Consider the following 19,179-nt stretch of genomic DNA (forward strand, 5'->3'; position numbering starts at 1 on the left):
CTGACTCCGTGGTATAATTCACAAATGCACAGCTTAACCCCTTAACTGGCAGCAAAAAAATCACCTGACAAAAACTACATAACACCCTCTGGTTATTATTGGCTCTGAACAACCCATTTCATAGCCTATTAACTGGCTGCGTCTGGTCCGCCGGCCGAATGAAGTGCATTTATATGGCAGGCTAGACCCGCCCATTTTGACTGACACCTCATTCGGCCAATCATGTTAAGAAATGGGTTTCCCAGAGCCAATAATACTCAGAGGGCGTCACGTAGCTTTGTCAGGTGATTTGGTGCAGCCAGTTACATGATTGGCCGAATGACGTGTCAATAAAAATGGGAGGGTCTAGCCTGCCATATAAAAGGGACTACAAACGGCCCGTCACCGGGCCCTTGCCAGTTAAGGGGCTACAGCAGATAACCCGAAAGCTGGAGAGGGAATGGCGTCTCACTAAATTAGAAGATGCTCATTTAGCCTGGAAAAAGAGTTTGTTGCTCTATAAAAAAGCCCTCCGTAAAGCTAGGACATCTTGAGTTGAGTTGAGACTGCTGGTGGCTACAAACAGGACCGTGAAGGACTGCTGCGTTTTGCTCTTCACTGAGACCTGGCTTCATTCATCCATTCCTGATGCAGCCATCGAGCTAGCCGGCAGGACAACGCACCGGCATGACAGAATGCGGACCTCCGGTAAGAGCAGAGGAGGGGGTGTGTGCTTGTATGTAAAAAACAGCTGGTGTACAGACAGTATGACTGTGAACAGCCACTGCTCTCCGGACCTGGAGTACATGACTGTTAAATGCAGGCCCATCTATCTGCCCCGTGAGTTTACAGCTGTTTTGATCACTGTTGTTTATCTTCCCCCTGATGCTAATGCTAACTCGGCTGTTAGTCTCTTACATGACACGGTTTGCAGTCAACAGAGCAGATATCCTGAGGCTGTACACATCATTGCAGGAGACTTTAACCATGTCGATTTAAAGACTGTTCTACCCAAGTTCCATCAGCATGTTAAATGCCCTACAAGAGGGAACAGCACACTGGATAAAGTCTACTCTAACATCAAGCTGGGTTTCAGGGCTGTGCCACTGCCACATCTGGGCCAGTCAGACCATCTGTCCCTGCTTATGATTCCAGCATACACCCCCCTCAGCAAAACTGCTCTTTCTACATCTAAGACTGTTCAGACCTGGCCTGAAGGTGCCTCTCAACAGCTGCAGGACTGCTTTGAAACAACTGACTGGGACGTATTCAAGCACCAGGACCTGGAGCAGTATACCTCGGCTGTTCTGGACTACATCAAGTTCTGCACCGACACTGTAACTGTGGACAAGAATATCTGGGTTTTTCCAAATAGAAAGCCATGGATGAATGGAAAGGTGCAGAGCTTACTCAGAGAAAGGAACATCGCCTTCAGAGCTGGTGATGGGGCGCTTTACAGCGCTGCCAGAGCCAACCTGAAGAGGGGCATCAGGGAGGCCAAGGCTGTGTATAAGAGGAGGATTGAGGACTGTTTCCAGAGCCACGACTTCAGGCAGGTGTGGCAAGGGGTTCGGCATATTTTGAACTACAAACCCAGCCTGTTAGTTGATCAGCGTAACATCAATCTGGCAGAGGAGCTGAACAGCTTCTTTGCACGCTTTGAGGTACAGCAATCAGAGACAGCCATCCAACATCCCTCAGCAGGCAGCAGCAGCATCCTCAGGCTGCAAGAGCAAGAGGTGAGGCGTATGCTGGAAACTGTGAACCCCAGGAAAGCTGTGGGGCCCGATGGTGTCTCTGGACGGATACTGAAGGTCTGTGCGGCTCAGCTGGCTGGTATTTTTACCAGCATTTTTAACCAGTCCCTGAGCCAGGCTGCTGTCCCTTCCTGCCTGAAGTCCTCCATTATCGTCCCCATCCCCAAGAAGAACACTATCAGAGGGTTGAATGACTACAGGCCAGTAGCACTAACACCAATTGTTATGAAGTGCTTTGAAAAGCTTGTCCGGGCTCACGTCATCTCCAGTCTCTCTCCCAGACTAGACCCCCACCAGTTTGCCTACAGAGCCAACCGGTCCACAGAGGACGCCATTGCCACGGCCCTCCACTCTGCCTTCTCTCACCTGGAGCAGGGGGGGAACTACGCTCGGCTGCTCTTTGTGGACTTCAGCTCGGCGTTTAACACCATCCTTCCTGGCAGACTGGTGACTAAACTGTCAGATCTGGGGATACCACGCTCCACCTGTCTTTGGATCAAGGACTTCCTGACAGACCGTTCCCAGAGGGTAAGAGTAGGTCCCCACCTCTCTTCAGCCATCAGCCTCAGCACCGGCTCTCCACAGGGCTGTGTGCTGAGTCCCCTACTCTTCACCCTCTACACACATGACTGCACCTCCATACATGCCAGTAACTGCATCATTAAGTTTGCGGATGACACCACTGTGGTGGGGCTCATATCAGGCGGGGATGAGTCAGCATACCGGGACGAGGTGCAGCGGCTGTCAAGGTGGTGCAGTGAGAATAACTTGATCCTGAACACCACTAAGACAAAGGAGATGGTAGTAGACTTTAGGAGGACAACACATGTCATTCAACCTCTGTTCATCGAGGGGGATGAAGTGGAGCTGGTTTCAGATTTTAGGTTCCTGGGAGTACATCTGCAGGATGATTTGACCTGGAGTATCAATACGACCAGCATTGTCAGGAAGGCCCAACAGAGACTGCATTTCCTGAGGGTTCTTAGGAGCAACTATCTGACCCAGAATCTGCTGGTGTCCTTCTACCGTTGCTGTGTAGAGAGCATCCTGACCTACTGTCTGTGCGTGTGGTTCAACAGCTGCACAGCAGCAGACAGGAAAACACTCCAGCGAATCATCAACACGGCTCAAAAGATCATAGGCTGTCCCCTGCCCTCCCTCCAGGAACTGTTCAATGCCCGCTGCCAGAGGAGGGCACAGAACATCCTCCAGGACCCCTCACACCCTGGACACTCCTTGTTTCAGCTACTGCCATCAGGCAGACGTTTCAGGACAATGAAGGCCAGAACAAACAGACTGAGGAACAGCTTTTATGCCAGGGCTATCATTGAACTGAACTCTGTGTGGTTTGGACAGTGATGTGGGGTGGTAGTGCTGACTGTGTGCGTGCGTTGGTGTGTGTATTGGGGCTAGATTCGTCTTAATTTACTATTGTGCACTGTATTTTAGTAATCATTTTTATCACTCATATTTTTATTATTTTATTATTTATTGTCTGAGGCACCTAGAAAGGAATGCATTTTAAATTTCGTTGTGCAACTTCTGTGTACAATGACAATAAAGATTCTGATTGATTGATCTGATTGAATATCAAGGAATTGCAGCGGTTTCTAGGGATGGCTGGCTGGTACCATTGGTTTGTGCCCAGGTTTTCCCAGATCACGGAACCACTAAACGCCCTTAAACGCAAAGGAGCTAGGTTCAGTTGGACTCCCCAGTGTCAGGCTGCTTTTGAAACTCTAAAGCAACACCTAGTTTCGCCACCCATTCTAGGTCATCCAGATTTCAGCCTCCCATTCGTTGTATATATGGATGCCAGCGACGTAGGATTGGGTGCCGTTCTGGCTCAACAGACGAGACTTGGGACGGAACAAGTCCTAGCTTTTGCCAGCCGCACCTTAAACCCGGCAGGAAGGAACTACTCCACCACTGAGCAGGAGTGTTTGGCTGTGGTATGGGCTCTGGAAAAATGGCGGTATTACCTAGAGGGGAGGCATTTTACAGTTGTGACAGATCATTCTTCCCTCGTCTGGGTATTTAAAACTCAAAAGCCCAGTACAAGGCTGATCCGGTGGGCTCTCCGACTCCAAGAGTTCTTTTTCACCGTAGAATACCGAAAGGGCCGATATAATACAGTGCCAGATGCCCTGTCTAGAGCCCCAGTAGAACCTTTTCAGTCTCTCACCTTCGCTGTTGTACTGCGCTCAGGGAAGGATACCTACGAGCCCCTCCAGATCACAGATGAAGATATTTGGAAGGGACAACGAGAGGACCCAGAAATACAATGCCTCTATGACAGAATCATGGAGACCGGAGACATCATTGTGGATACCACAACCAAATTCACTGTTGTGGAAGACAAGGGCTACAGAGTATCGCAACTACCGCATAAAACCGTCTATCAGATTTACGTTCCAACCTCTCTCCGCCAGCAGTTACTCCACTACTGTCATGACCATCCCTTATCTGGCCACCTTGAAAGATACAAATCCTACAAATGGCTACAAGCTCTTGCGTATTGGCCAAAAATGAGTTTGGATATGAAGAATCATGTACAACGCTGTAGGGTGTGTCAGCTTTACAAACCAGAGACCCGGAAACCACCTGGGAAACTCCAACAAACCCTGGTAAGCAGGGTTTGGGAAATGTTAGGAGTGGATCTTATGGGACCTTTTCCTCGTAGCACACTTGGGAACGTGTATTTGATTGTGTTCGTGGATTACTATACCCGCTGGATAGAAATGTTCCCTCTTCGCAAAGTGACCGCAGAAATCATATCCCACATCTTCACTAAAGAAATACTGACTCGCTGGGAATGCCATCCTACATTCTTTCGGACCAGGGCCCACAGTTCGTATCCTCCGTATTTGAAGAGACTTGCAAACGTTGGAATGTGCAGCCGAAAAGAACTTCTCCCTACCATCCCCAAACTAACCTGACAGAAAGGATAAATCGCAATATTAAAACCATGGTTGCTTCGTATGTTGGTGAGAAACACAAAACCTGGGATAAATACTTACCAGAGTTCCGGTTTGCCCTCAACACTGCCATACATGAATCCACAGGCGTTACCCATGCGGAGCGCAACCTGGGACGACCTTTAAGAGGACCCCTTGACAGCGAGCTCTGTCCACACCTATGTGATCCAGACTCACCTGCATATCCTACAGCCAGACAGGTAACCGAGCTGCAGCATTTGGCAACCTATAACATGGAGAAAGCCAGGAAAAAAAAAAAGCAGCATTATGATAAAAAACGGAGGGAAGCAAACTTTGCCATACATGACAGGGTTTGGTTTCGAACTCATCCCAGTTCCCGAGCAGACCTGTCTTATTCAGCCAAACTTGCCCCACGATGGAAAGGTCCGTATAGGATCACCCGGAGGATAGGACCTCTGAACTATGAGATCGTTTTGGAGGACTCCGGTGAGGACCTGCGCATCGTCAATGTGGCCCAGTTGAAGCAGTGTTACCCAACTGCGAGTGAGGTGGACAGAGAACAACGGAAGAGAGTCCTGGAGATCTTTGAGGAAGAAAGTGATGAGGAGGACTTCCTAGGATTCTCAGACTCTCAGCTTGGGACTTGATTAAGCCTCCATAGGTTCCGGCTTTTTTCAGGGGGGAAGGAGTGTAACAGCCGGATGGCTGTCCCTTAAATTATGGCCACCCGTGTTGTTGTTTTTTTACTCACCCACACACCCTCTGGATGCTGACCAATGGGATGACACAGATTTGGCGCTGTAGCGTCCACGCCGCCCATACTCCTTTACTTATGGGCCAGGGCTCAGTGTAGATGGGAGAGAGCATGGAAGACGGATGTGAGTTATCCGCGACCTCGGCCAAACACACGGCAAAGTTAGCCTTCGCAAAGTGGCCCCGCGAGTAGCTTAGCCTCGCGACTGGACCTTATCGGCAAGGAACAGCCAGGATCATTTGACGGGAACGACCCGGGACCGGACATTCTCCTACGTGCCTCGGTGTCGTAAGTCTCCAGCTGGTCAGACGCACTGGATTTCTTTTGTTTTTGAACTGTTGACAGCAGCAGCTGGTATACGCTGCCTGTAGGAAGTCGGGAGTGGGCTTCCTTGTCTGGTTATGGATGTTGTCGGAAAACCCGGAGTGGGATCTTTCTTTGCCTTTTGTTGCATCTGTTTTGAACTGAACTGAACTAAGGGATAACCCGGAGTGGATTTGGTTTGTTTTCCTCTTTCTTTTTGCTTATGAACTAGAACTGAGTAAAACCCGGAGTGGACTTCTTTTGTTTGGTTTTCTGTTGAAACAAACTGAGAGACATTGGGGAGAACGGGTGTATTTTGTTTTGGTTTTGTTCTTGTGAATGAATGACCTGGAGGACTCTGCTGAGCTGTGGGGCATGTGGGAACTGTTGAACTGTGTTACCTGTGTTGAATGATTGTGTGTTTTTTCCTGTATTTAATATACTCATTGTGTGCATAAGTACCTTTAAATGTGTTTTGTTTTATTCGGTGCTAGAGGGTGTTAAGTCGCTGTGCTTTGCATCCTTTGTGAGGGTTAAAGAAAAACGAAAATCTAACGTGTCAGGAGAGATACCTGGCTGGCACCCCTAGACAACTGAAAACCTTCACAGTATCATATCACTGTTTGTTGATGCCCAAAGTTTGCAACAAGATGTTTTTAAAATAAAAGTTTGTAAGGCAGTACTGGTGAGATACAGCCGGGATTTTATACACAAATCTGCGCGCTGTCTCCTGTCAAAGTATTGATCAGACACTCGATGGGTCGTATAGTTATGATCCATGCTACAAAGACCAAAACATAATGTATTTATATATTTTTGTGTTTCAAGCGTGTGTTACAGATGGGTCATTGAGATTAAAAGTCCACACAACACTGCTCATAAACCCTAAAGGTGTTAAAGCATCTTTGTACTTCAGCACTGCGGTCATCAACATTATTCTTAAAGATAATTACCCGTCTATTCATATGCTGGTTGATCCATAAAGACTTTATATGTTCATATATCACACCAAACATTTCACAAACTCCATGTTGGATATGCAGGACTAGTGGACGTGTAGACACACAAAGTATTTTGTTTATCTCCACAGTTTGTATATCACTCCTATTGTGGTTTTAGTTTAAAGCAGCTGTATAAGAGAGAGAAAAGCATCAGCTATATTCTAACAGCACACTGGAAAGAAAGCTCAAAGTTTTACTCAAACCAGCGCTGCACATCTCACATCTACTATGAAATGGGTGAATAACAGATAGGATTAGTTACCAGGCTTTGTTTTATGAGTAAAATCATTTGTACTGAATTATATTACTTAAAACTATTAGGTGAAATTAATACCATCACACAAGGTTGTTATGTTTATGTATCCAAAAAATCAAAACATTCAGCGCTCTGAAAGCATTATTGCAGCAGGTTCCTTTATACACATTTTACAAGCTTTGTCCCAATAAAGTTCACAGATTAAACAAAATGGACTCTAAGCAATGCAAAATCCCACAGACTGGAGAAGGAGATAACTCAGAAAACCTCATCCACACAGATCAACAACTACACCCACATCCACAAATCCTACCAACACCAACAGTAGTCCACCTGGTGTAACATCCCCCCCTATCACACACCCACCAGACCAACAACACCACTTGTCCCCCATCAGGTCAGTACTACCCCCCACATCATCCCATACCACCAGTCCTGCGCTTGATTTAAACCTACAACCTGATGTTTAATTTTGTAGCGGCTAAACTATGTTTTTAACACAGTATAACCACAAGGGTTTTATTTTTTTCATGAATGGATCTATACCAACTATTCATCAGTACAGACTAATGAAAGGCCTATGAATTTACAGCTGTTTTAATTCCTTTCACGCCAACCATCATGCGCTATGAGTGAGTAAATTAGCCACATATTTTCAGAGCCTACACCAGTTGTATGTGGAATCTGAAACTAAGTTAAATACAAAACATAATGCAGTTGCACGCGGGTTGCAGGCTTCATACTTACTTCATACCTGATAGAGGAATGCCAGGCTCATGTAGTTGAAGAAACAATTTTAAAACATTTATTTAACAAGATACATTCACACGTATTTTGTTGCAATCAAACGGGTCTCGTGCACTTAGTTTGTAACCACAAATTTATTCTGTAGTGAACATCATGAATTTAGTTAGTTTGGACATTTGTAGCTGGGAAAAAAGATCAGTAAGCACAAAAGTCCTTTTCTTTTTGGAACACAAAAGTATAGCTTTTAACCTGTACACAAACGGTGTATCACTCCAGCTTTATGACTTACATCACACACCCTGATGACACCTGATGGATCTGATATGTAGAGTGGCAAACCAAGCAGAGCAGCAGCCTGTATCCTTTCATTTGTGTCCTTCAAGATATGAGACATGCAGTGAGATGAAAATATTTTAACAAACATAAATAGTGCCTAATTTTCCAGCCAGTTCTAGACAGTTCTACTTACATCTAGAAAGATTTAAAAATAAACCAACCGACGCCCCGAAAAAAGGCTTGGGATCAATGCGAGTCACGTGAATGCCACTTCGTTAAAATAACATCACAGTCAACTCGACTATAAAATGTTATCTTCACCTGTTCGCTGATCTGCTCCACTCTCGGGTTAAAAAAAAGGGACCCAGCTAATCGCTGGCACTGTGACACAGAGCCTTTTCTGGGCGCTAACTTACCTGCAAACAGCACCGGTACCATTCAAAACTAACCAAACGCAACGAATGTGCTTCTGAGATAGTGAATCCTATAAAACTCATAGAGCCGACTGTATTTCCTCATAATAAAAAGTTTTATAAGTGCACCGGAGTACAGTTTAGCTAGGCTCCCCTCCACTAACTGTACTCGGCATTAACAAGCCGTTGTTTCAATGTACTGTGTTTAAACATGTTACAAAGACGGAAAATAATTTTTTATAACATATTTACACATTTGATTGCATTTAAAAAATATCTGATAAGTGCAAGTTACCTTATTTCACTCGATCCTCATCCAGAAAAAATCCCGCTGAAAATCCACCAGCTCTCATCCAGATCTTGCTGACAAAAAATAATCATCTGCGACTTCGCTTTCCACGTCCTCAATTTGCTCAGGTGGTGTTCATCTTCCCCTGTCATTAGGCAAATGCAACTGGGTGGAGCACCTACTCAAACTTGACTAAAATGTTATATCATAATTAGTCCCTTATCAGAGCAAAACCTAAATTTCTGGCACTATTTGTACCGCGCATTAATATCACCACCATGCCAGTGGTCCTCGTCATTTTTTAAGAGTTACCATTTTAAAACTCAGATTGTTAAGTTATGTTGACACACTTAAATTTACATTTCATTGTACTGGCTTACAACCATAAGTTGCAATGCCAATAACTCACGAAATTAAGTTGAAATTTTATAACTCATTATATTAAATGGAATTAAATTATAGAAACAAGTTATGATAACTAATTGAGGGTATTGCTTTTTACAGTGTACTTTTACTCAACTCCTCCATGTCCTCGCCACATTAGCCCATCACCTCCTTTCTGAATAGTGTCTTGCAGATGATCTCTTTTTATCCATAATTTTATTTACAGGCGACAAATCAAATAGATACTGTCCCTAATCTTTACAAATCTTACACTTTAAAATTGTACCCACTTCCTTTGCTATACACCACTAGAATTTTGATATTTTTGGACAGTCCCAGAACAAGTGCATATAGTTGATTTACACTTGAGGCACAGTGATGATCAGTTTGGGTCCATTTTATTCAGAACATAAAGAGTCCTCTGCTTCCTGTGAAGTACTGCATTTCTTTATGCTTATTACAAAGGAGGAGGGAGTGAGTTGTTTAAATGCATTCTTTCCACTATTACTCATAATATTCTCTATTAACATCCCTTTCCCAACTCTTGACAAGCTTTTCAAGATTATTTTCATTATATTCCTGTATATGATTGTAACAATGTCTGATTAACCCTTTTTTAGACTTGTAGTCAATCAAAAACTTTTCCATTGAGCCACATTTTGTGTTGTTTTGCGTTATGAATGAATATAATGTCTAATTTGTAGGTATTCAAAAAATCTTTCTGTGAAAGCTTATATTTATCTTGTACTTGTGAATCAGGCATAACCACAGGATCAGCAAGTAAATCCTCTATCACTCTTATGCCTGGTGCAAATCATCTTTGAAACACACCACTTTTAAGGCCAGGGATAAAATCCTCATTGTTTGTGATTGGTGTCAAAAGGGAAATTTTGAAGTTTTTACCTTATCCCTTCAAATTTCCACCAATGGATTATCTCCTGACTTAACAAGTTTCTTGTTATTCAGTTCCGTGATTCCAATGATTCTTCCCCTCCCTTTAAATAACTATGGATCCATTCATAAATGAGTCGACTATGACAAGCCCAGTTGTAATGTGTAAGACCACTTTGTCTTTAGGTACTTGTGCCCACCACTTCTTCCTTGGCTATGGAGGCTCCAAGAGAAATCTGATTCTCAACTGGTAAAGATGGCAGATCCAATTTCTCCAGAAAATCATATCATAGCTTGTGAGACCAATATAGACGATGTGTATATATATATATATATATATATATATATATATATATATATATATATATATATATATATATTTTATAAAAGTTAGCCATTATAGATACAAGCTTTTTGTTCTCATAGTAACTTCAATCCCTTTCACATTTAAGAGATGAAATAGGTTGAGCCTCATGTCTACCTGCCACTATGTGAGCTAAAAGCCACCCTGGTTTATCATCCATTTCAAATAGCCTATGAATGCTAAAAAGTTGCCAGCTTCTTGGAAGTATACTGGGTGGGAAAACAACTATGCTAACATCTGCACGATCTGATAGTACCCGGGTCCCAATCTCATTGTACATCCTGTATAATGACAATAAAGGCATTCTATTCTATTCTATTCTATGTCACAAAAATATAATCAATATAAGAGAAACTTTGATGTGAATTTGAGTAAAATGTATGATCCCGTTCTTTTGGATGTAGGGTTCGCCATACATCAAATAATTGCAAATCTCAATTTCCTTTATGGCCTCTCTCATCTTATTGGAAGTATTCTTAGTCGATGGATTTTGGTCTGCTCCAGGATACAATTAAAGTCACCTGCCATGACACTAAAAGTTGTAGTAATAGTAGAGACCTCAGCCAAAAGTTTTGACTAGATCACATACTATCAATATATCTTCACCATATAATAATCTTGTAATGAGCATATACCTACCCTCCGCATCCTTAATGCATTTCTTTAGGGTAAACGGTGTGTTCTTATTAATATTGCTACTCCCTTTTTGCTAGATGAGAATGATGAGTAGTAGACTTGTCCCACCCATTTTAAGCTTTCCATGCTGTATGTCGGTAAGGTGGGTTTCTTGTAAAAAGGCTACATTAACCTTCTCTTTCTTTAACCAGGTTAGTATCTTCTTGTGTTTGATAGTGTTGTTTATTCCCTTGACATTTAGGGAGATATATTTAATTGCAACCACTGTGATGATGCTGTATTATAATAAAAATACATTCTATATAAACTATGATTAGCTCAATAAAACAAAATAAATCCAAACATAAAAAAACAAAAAAAAAACAAACAATGCTCAAACCAAAACAATCTGCCAACATGCAAATTTGGGTAGTGGTAACAAATACTCATATTTCAACAGTCTCAACAAAATTCCAAACCCAAACAAGAACAAAAAAACTCCACAGGCAACATTCCAAAAGGCCCATCAGGACTGGGAGGAAACAACACCTGCTTTGAGTGCACACTACTCCGAGTTCCCCACGATGTTCTACAGATATCTCAACTTGGCACTCATACACTCCTGAACTCCCGTGCCAAGGGGCTGGGATCAGTGCCCACGCACCAACAAGGGAAGGCTAATTCTAAACCAAAGCCTGTCCCCACATGTTTTGAACCAATAGGGATGTGATTAGCAGTAAAATAAAATGTTAGGTTAGATTAAAGTATGCAGTCTTCTCGGTAAGGTTGGTTGCAGCTAACTGCTTGCAGACTGCGATTTTCTGAGCCAGGAGGATGCATGTAGATGATATTTTTCTGATTCTTCAATATATAAAAATCTTTGAGTGAGAACTAAAGTGTTTATAACTCATTCCTTCACAAGTAAAATACCCGCACTAACAACCAATCCTGCCAGTCCAGAAAGCTGTAGGAAAACGATGGCCCATGGTGCAGGATTTTAGGCCGGTGAATGATGCAACCATACCACATGCTTGCACAGTTCCAGATCCCTACCTAGCCCTTCAAAACTTTGGCCTGGAACACAAGTTCTTCAGTGTCATCGACCTGGGAAATGCTTTTTTCTGTCTGCCACTTTCCCGTGAGGCCAAAAAGTACTTTGCCTTCACGTACAGAGGTCAGCGGTTGACTTATAGCAGGCTGCCTCAAGGCTACTGGGATGGTCCAGGACTATTCAATCACATGCTGAAGGCCATATTGGAACCATTGAGGCTACCTGAAGGGGTTGTCCTGATCCAGTATGTGGATGACCTACTCCTTCCTGCAACATCAGCCAAGGATTGTCTCATGGCTATATTTTTACTACTGCAAATGTTGGCACAGGGTGGATTCAAGGTCAACCAAGAAAAGGTGCAAGTCTGCCTGTAGGCTGGTGGTGTTCTTAGGTCAGGAGATCTCTCAGAAAGGCTACATTCTTACTGGTTCTCAACGTTCAGCCATTCTCTCACACACTAAGCCCCTGACAGTACAGGAGATGCTGGCATTCTTGGGCCTCACCAGATACAGCCGTAACCACGTACCTGGATGTGTGGAACTCATACAACACTTGAGGGATGTTGTGGCTGCAGCAGGCAATCGAAACCTGACTGCTAAGCTCACACGGACACCCGAAGCTGAGGAAGCTTTTATGCAGGCTAAACAGGCCCTGGCTCAGGTGGCTAAATTGGCAAACCCAGACTACACGGTCCCATTCCAGCTGAATGTTGCTGGAGATACTACATCCTAAATCTAATACCTTTAGCGGTCAACTTTTGGCACACTGGATTAAACTTCCTTCATTGTTGAAAAATATTTTGTGGGATATCTTGTCTGATGGTTATGATAGATCCTTCACACATTAGCTTTTGTTTCTTGCTGTACACCAATACTCTCATCTTATCCATGGGGTAGTGCAGTTTCATAATAACCGCCCTGGGCACACCTGGTCTTGGCTGGCCGAGACTTCTGTGGCACTGATCCAACCTAATTCTGCCCTTTTTAGTTTCCATGTTTAGGAGTTTGGAGAGCCATGTGTAGTTGTAACTATAGTTAGAACATTGCACCTGTTTACCCGCCCTTACTTACCGTGAACCGCTGGTCAACATCGAGTGTATCACCACTGAGGCAGCTGATCAAAGGAACTTTGAATTACCATAATTACGTGACTGTTTATCCTATTGGAAAAATTCTAATGGTTTCAGAACACTTAGAAATTGCACTTCACAGCCCATGTAGGGTTATTATTGTAATTGTTGCTAGAAGTTGGCAAACGGCAGCACCCTTGAAGTATGATCTGTCATCTGCGACAGGTTCAATATGTAAGGGTTAAACAGCGTCTGAAGTCATTGCTTGTGTGACTGTATGTCAAAGTGGGTGTTTGGACATGTGTAAAAATGCGTTCTGCTATTCTTCTAAACTTGTTGTGGTATCGTAGATGTTTAATTGTTCTTACATATTTGCTTTCTGCACGAGTATTTGTTATTTGATATTGTCAGCAATATGTGTTAATGCTGCAGTAAGATTGAGCCCAGTAGGGGGCAGACTGAGACTATTATAAGCATTGTTGTAACTGTGTTCTTGAGTAAAACAAGCGTGCCTAAAAAGAAGATGTCTGCTGCTCGTACAGTGTTATGTGTGCATGTTGGTCTGCTGGGTCATTAAAGTGCGATCAAGCTGAATATGAATGATTATTTCCTGAAGATGTTACATCTTTTTGGCAACGAGTATTACTCAGAAGAGAAGTAAAACAAAAAGAGTGACGGGAGCCTGCGACAGGTTTGGCTAAAAGACAGAGGGAGAGAGAGCGGGGATACGAAGAGGAAACATGGCTACAATCGGTACGTTGGCACCGTACGATCCCAAAAGCCAAACGTGGGATGAGTACAGTGAAATACTGGAGCAGTTTTTTGCAGCTAATGGGATTACTAACGCAGACAGGCAAAAGGCAATATTAATAAGTGTCGTTGGAGCATCGACCTACAGCCTGATGCGTAACCTTCTCAGCCCAGCCAAGCCAAAGGACAAAACTTTCCAAGAGCTTGTAACTCTGATGAAAAACCACTTTGAACCAAAGCCGAGTGAAATTGTGCAAAGGTACAAATTTGATTCCCGCAACCGCAAGCCCAGTGAAACTGTCATGGAGTACATGGCCGAGCTGCGTCGCTTAGCGCAAGATTGTAACTATGGCAACACGTTGCAACAGAGGCTGAGAGACCGGATCGTCTGCAGAATTAATGACGACAGAATTCAGAGGCGTCTCCTGTCAGAAACAGACCTCACGTTTGACAAGGCTCTGTCAATCGCTGTGTCACTGGAGACCGCAAATAAAAATGCCCAGGACCTACGGACCTCAGGTGCGACAGCAAAATGTTTCAGCATCACCCGAGGGTCGCAGGAGGCTCGTACATTTAAAGGAGAAAGCAGAGAGTGTTATCGATGCAAAGGAACCAATGACACAGCAGCCAACTGTAAGTACAAACAAGAAAAATGTTATGTTTGTGGCAAAGTAGGCCACATAACAAGAGCATGTAGGAACAAAGCTAAACAGAACCAGAAGAAGTATGGACTAAAAACTGAAAAGACAGACAAAAAGCAGAGTTCACACTACCATTCTCACAAAGTTCATGAGATAGGTGATGGAAGTAAAAGTGAGAGCTCAGAAGAGGACTCATTCACACTTAACTGTATCAAGTGTATCCAAGAGCATCAGAGTAAACTGTACAGATTAGGGCACCGGAGTGCAGTGCACCTGAGAAAAGTAGACCCCTACACTGTGGATATGGAACTTAATGATAAAGTTTTAACCTTTGAAATTGATACTGGATGCTGCCTAACAGTTACAAATGAAGAGACTTGGAAATGCTGCAAACTCCCCAGCCTGAGGCCTGCCAAAATCAAGCTGGAATCATACACAGGGGATCCTGTGAAGGTGATTGGTGTAACAGCTGTCAGAGTCAGGTACAAGCAGCAGAAGAAAACACTGCCCCTTGTGGTGGTCGAAGGGGACGGCCCCAGCTTGCTAGGACGAGGCTGGCTAGAGGAAATACACCTGGACTGAAGAGAAATCAAAAACAAACACAAAGCTAAGAAGGTGCACCAGGTAAAGACAACAGAAAATAACACACTACAGCAAGTGTTAAGCAAACATGAGGATGTGTTCAAAGAGGAGTTGGGCACCCTGAAAGGCACAAAAGTGACCATTCATGTAAAACGGGGTGCTACCCCACGATTTTTCCGTCCACGATCAGTTCCGTTTGCCATGCGAGCAAAAGTAGATGAGGAAATAGACCGACTGCTAAAAGAAAACATAATCTCACCTGTGAAATATGCTGAATGGGCGGCACCTGTTGTGCCGATTCTGAAGCCTATAGGGACAGTAAGGTTGTGTGGAGACTACAAGCTTACTGTAAACACAGTAGCTTCTCTGGAACAGTATCCAATACCCAGAGTGGAGGACCTGTTTGCTGCACTTTCTGGAGGAAAGCAGTTCTCAAAACTGGATATGAGCCACGCTTACCAGCAAATACTCCTGCATGACGAGTCCAAAAAGAATGTGACAGTGAACACACACCGGGGGCTGTTCACATATAACAGACTGCCTTTTGGAGTGGCTTCTGCTCCAGCCATTTTCCAGAGGACCATGGAAGGCCTTTTGAAAGGGATACCCCTAGTGGCTGTGTATTTAGATGACATTTTGGTGAGCGGGGTGAATGAGGCAGATCATCTAAAGAACCTAGATGGGGTGTTGGTCAGGTTGGAAGAGGCAGGCTTACGATTGAAAAGAAGTAAGTGTGTCTTCATGCAAAATGACGTGGAGTACTTGGGGCACAAAGTGGATGCACAGGGGCTGCACCCTGTAGAAAAGAAAGTTAAAGCCATCATGGACGCTCCTACTCCTACAAGTGTCACAGAACTCAAAGCATACTTAGGTTTGCTAAACTATTACAACAAGTTCCTTCCCAATCTGGCAACACTGCTGGCCCCCCTGCATGAACTCTTAAGGAAGGACATGCGTTGGACATGGCAAAAGAAGCAAGAAGAAGCTTTTCAGAAATCAAAGGCTCTGTTGAACTCAGCAGATGTGTTGGTTCATTACTCAGCAGACCAAGAGTTAATTCTCTCTTGTGACGCATCTCCATACGGTGTGGGCGCCGTTTTGTCACACAAGATGAATGACGGCAGTGAAAGACCCCTGGGGTTCATGTCACGCACACTCTCTCCAGCTGAAAAGTGATATTCTCAGCTTGACAAAGAAGGTTTGGCTGTAATGTTTGGCATCCAGAAATTCCACAAATATTTGTATGGTCGAGTCTTCACTATTTATACAGACCATAAGCCCCTGATTTCTCTTTTCAACATGAAGAAGCCTATACCTCAGATGGGCTCACCAAGAGTGCAAAGATGGGCTGTGACATTGAGCGCCTATGAGTATCACATTGTGTACAAACCTGGAAAACACCATGCAAATGCAGATGCGCTTAGCAGATTACCTGTACCAGACACGGCCCCTGAAAAAGAGATGACAGAACAAGTCTTAATGATGGATGTATTAGATGACACACTTGTGGACACCACACAGCTCAAATGCTGGACAGCTAAGGATATCATCTTGTCCCAAGTTCATGAGTATACCTTAAAGGGCTGGCCGGAACAGATTGATTCTCGCTTCAAACCATATCAACAAAGAAAAATGGAACTGAGTGTGAGGGATGGGCGGTGCTCTGGGAAGCTAGAGTAATTATCCCCACCAAAGGCAGAGACAAAATACTGAAACTTCTGCACCAGACTCACACAGGCATGTCAAAGATGAAGGGCCTGGCAAGGTCATATATATGGTGGCCGGGGATGGATGAGAGTATTGAAAGAGAGGTACAGTCATGTGACGAGTGTCAAAAACACCACAAATCACCACCCACTGCACCATTACACCCCTGGGAATGGCCAGAATCACCGTGGTCAAGGATTCATGTGGATTATGCAGGGCCATTCTTAGGTGAAATGTTTCTCCTCATTGTGGATGCTCATTCTAAATGGATGGACATTTACCCAGTGAAATCGCCTACATCACAGGCTACCATCGAGAAACTGAGACAGAGTTTCAGTGTGTTTGGTCTGCCGAAAATGTTGGTATCAGACAATGGAACATGTTTCACAAGTGCTGAATTTGCGACATTCATGAAGCGAAATGGAATTGATCATGTGAGATCAGCACCTTTTCATCCATCTTCTAATGGCCTGGCAGAGAGGGCAGTCCAGACCTTCAAGGAGGGGATGAAGAAAGTAAAAGGTGACACACTGCAAACAAGACTGTCAAGATTTCTGTTCAGTTATCGCATTACGCCGCATGCAACAACAGGCTTGTCACCAGCGGAGTTGATGATGTCTCGGAGACTCAGATCAGCTTTTGACCTGCTCATGCCTGATGTAAAAACCAAAGTGCAGCAAAAACAACTGAAACAGAACGAGAGTCATGACACAAAGAAGAAACTGAGAAGTTTTGCACCAGGAGACAAGGTGTTCATCAGAAACTACTCCTATGGTCCAAAGTGGATCCCAGCTGTTATCTTGAGCTCATCAGGTCCTGTGTCATACACTGTCACCATTGGAAATGGTCAAACCCTGAAACGACATGTGGATCAGGTGAGATCCAGATTAAAAGACATTGTCCCAAGTGAACTAGACACAGAGGGGGAGCCGGGACCTGACACAGACTCGGGCTCCCACAACTGCTTACCCACCATAATGGACACAACTTCACAAGCCTTGTCATGTGAGCCTCAGGAGCTGCCACCTGCTCCAAACATCCAGGCTCAGCCTGATGCACCAGCTGCGCCTGAGGTGCGACGTTCTCAGCAAGAGAGACATTCACCTGTGCATCTCAAAGACTTTGTTAGATAGAGACTTTTTTCTTGGAGAAGTTATGTGCTCTAAGTTCACAGATGTTTCTTTGTAGTAAAAAAAAAAAAAAAGAAAAAATATATATAATATTGTTCTATGTTGGTGTATATTATACTGCCACTGTTTAACGTTTCAGACAAGTACAAGCTGTCAACTTGAAGGGGAGGAGATGTGGTATCGTAGATGTTTAATTGTTCTTACATATTTGCTTTCTGCACGAGTATTTGTTATTTGATGTTGTCCGCAACATGTGTTAATGCTGCAGTAAGATTGAGCCCAGTAGGGGGCAGACTGAGACTATTATAAGCATTGTTGTAACTGTGTTCTTGAGTAGAACAAGCGTGCCTAAAAAGAAGATGTCTGCCGCTCGTACAGTGTTATGTGTGCATGTTGGTCTGCTGGGTCATTAAAGTGCGATCAAGCTGAATATGAATGATTATTTCCTGAAGATGTTACACTTGTATTCTTCTTTTTAGCCTTAGCCATATTTCCTAAAGAAGCTTTGCCTTTTGGCAACATTTCTTAATGATTTGCCTATTTGAGTGGTTACAAATGTGGTGGCAAAAAATAAGTTGAGCTCTGAAACCAAACTGATTTTTTGATGATTTATTGAAAGTAAGAATATAACCTTTGCAAAGGGGTCAATACAGCACGAACAGCCTTTGCACCAGCATTGAACAAAGCACAGAATAACACCCATTCCTTTATACTATTGTGTTGATACAATCTTGTTCCACTAGCCATGGGGAGTTCAGGTTCCCCCCACCATGTAGCACCTGCATGATAACAAAATGCGCTATGGCCTTGGACACAACAAAAGGTACAGGTACGGCACCCTTATTGAACTTTCCTGGCAAGCTTAGCTTGAAGATTTTTTATCTTCTTTTTCTGCCTTTGTGGCAAACTTGAGTGGTGCAGCTTAATGAAAACATAAAAAGAGGATAAAAAGTCCTCAAAGAACCAAAAGGCGGCTGGTCTGCCACAGATGAGTTTTCTAAAACACAATTGATTCCTGAGTACAGTTCTGAAGTGTAAAGTACCATTAATAAGGTAAGCACTGTGTGGAATAAATGATTAAATTTGGTACTCTGTTTAGCATGCTACTCTTTGTTACTTAACCCCTTAACTGGCAAGGGCCCGGTGACGGGCCGTTTGTAGTCCCTTTTATATGGCAGGCTAGACCCTCCCATTTTTATTGACACGTCATTCGGCCAATCATGTAACTGGCTGCACCAAATCACCTGACAAAGCTACGTGACGCCCTCTGAGTATTATTGG

General features: G+C 43.7%; 1 pseudogene; it reads left to right on the forward strand.

Annotated features, from left to right (window-relative positions):
- The first annotated feature begins 13,828 nt into the window (after positions 1 to 13,828).
- Positions 13,829 to 17,901, forward strand: LOC115790038 (uncharacterized protein K02A2.6-like; annotated as a pseudogene).
- The last annotated feature ends 1,278 nt before the right edge of the window (positions 17,902 to 19,179 follow it).

Source organism: Archocentrus centrarchus, chromosome 13 (assembly GCF_007364275.1).
Source record: "Archocentrus centrarchus isolate MPI-CPG fArcCen1 chromosome 13, fArcCen1, whole genome shotgun sequence".
Taxonomy (NCBI): domain Eukaryota; kingdom Metazoa; phylum Chordata; class Actinopteri; order Cichliformes; family Cichlidae; genus Archocentrus; species Archocentrus centrarchus.